Below are 1,753 nucleotides of genomic sequence, written 5' to 3'. Positions count from 1 at the left end.
GTCAACAAGCCTTGGCCAGGGTTTATAGATACAGAGCTAGGGCAGCAAGGCTGCCCTAGCTCTGTATCTATAAACCCTGGCCAAGGCTTGTTGGCCCCTCTTCTGTCACCCTGCACCAGGGTCAAATGCTCCGCCTCTTCCCCTCATGGGGGATATCATAAAAACATTTAAATATATGGGGACAGCGCTGCAGCTGTCAGAAGGACCATGTGACACTTGTGACTGGTTTCTGTGCCGTTTCCAGATAGAATCTCATCCAATCAGATCAGAGGGGAGAGATGGTGTCACCGTACAAGGAAACCAACAACCCCTTCCAGAACCCGGCTGTGATGGAGCATCAGCCCAGCACTCGGAATGCCATGTTGGATGTCTACACTCCATTTAACAACATGGTTGTGCCTCCACCTCACCATAAGTTGTCAGTCCAACCAGCTGCCTCTTTGATTGCTGCCACACTCCAGCCAAGAAAAAAAAAAAAAAAACACTGAATCCAAAAACTGTGGCTCTACAGGAATCTACAGCTGCAGCAACAGCAGATTTATTAAAGGGGTACTCCACTGCCGCCAGCGTTCGGTACATTTTGTTTGGAACGCTGGCTATGGGGGTCGTGACATCATGGCCTCGCCCCCTTGATGTCACACCACACGCCCTCAATGCAACCCCTTCAGTCTCCATGGCCCATCCCATAGACTTGCATTGAGGGAGCGTGGTGTGACATCACCAGGGGCATGGTTGTGATGTCACAATCCCTGCAGCCCACTGGGGCAGTGGAGTACCCCTTTAAGGCACCAGGAGAAGACGGAAGAACTAGACTGAAGAGGACAAGAACTCCAGAATGCTTTGTTTAGTGGAGGCGCCAAAAGACAAAATACCTGGCCACCACTGCCATCACTGAAGCCTTTCTTCTACCAGGACACAAGTGTTGACATATTCCAAGAGTTCCAAAAGATGGTGATCATATCTTACCTGTGGCTTGTTAGCACAGGAACTCTGCTGCTGAATTTCCTCGCCTATTTCACCTTGTTCTGTGTAGATAGAAGTAAGGGCTCTGGTTATGGCATGTCTATCCTATGGGCTTTCCTCTTTACACCATGCACATTTGTTTGCTGGTACAGACCGCTGTACAAGGTCTTCAGGAGTGACAGTTCCTTTAATTTTTTTGTCTTCTTATCTATTTTGTTCGAGACATACAGTAATATATGTGCTGGAGGCAGTGGGGATCTCTGCATTGGATCACTGCCTTGAAGCAAGGTTACACTGTTTATGATGACAATGAGGCTACTCTTTGCCGCAACCGTAATCATGAGCATCTTCATGTTGAAGAAGATCCACTCCATTTACCTCCAGACTGGTCCCAGTTTCTAAAAGGCACAACATAGCAGCAGGCGCTGCACAAAATGCATTCAAGCATAAAGATAGAATGGATCTGTAGAATGAATCCCGCCATTCAAAACATTATCTTCAATAATTTGCGAAGTTTGACACGTTTCGGGATTGCTCCCTTAATCATAAGCTAATGATTAAAGAGTACCTCTCCTGTTCTTGTTAAATTTTATAATCCTCCCAGTTCACTGCCCCCATCATGATAAACCACCCCCTGCCTTTATTTTTATTATTTTTTAGTTTTCTACCTTGATATTGCTCTGTATTTTCTGCTCAGTCAGATTCACAGACTGAAGGGGCGTTCTCCAGCAGGTGTGACATCATCTGAAGCCATACAGAGGAGAACTTCCTCCCTGACTCTGCTATACAC

General features: G+C 46.6%; 1 pseudogene; it reads left to right on the top strand.

The window, feature by feature from the left end:
• The first annotated feature begins 278 nt into the window (after positions 1-278).
• LOC130274519 (secretory carrier-associated membrane protein 3-like) lies at positions 279-1,413 on the top strand (annotated as a pseudogene).
• Positions 1,414-1,753: the final 340 nt, after the last annotated feature.

The sequence above is a fragment of the Hyla sarda genome, chromosome 5 (genome assembly GCF_029499605.1).
Source record: "Hyla sarda isolate aHylSar1 chromosome 5, aHylSar1.hap1, whole genome shotgun sequence".
Lineage (NCBI taxonomy): Eukaryota > Metazoa > Chordata > Amphibia > Anura > Hylidae > Hyla > Hyla sarda.
Note: the sequence above shows the minus strand (reverse complement) of the source record. Positions and strands in the feature narration are given on the sequence as shown.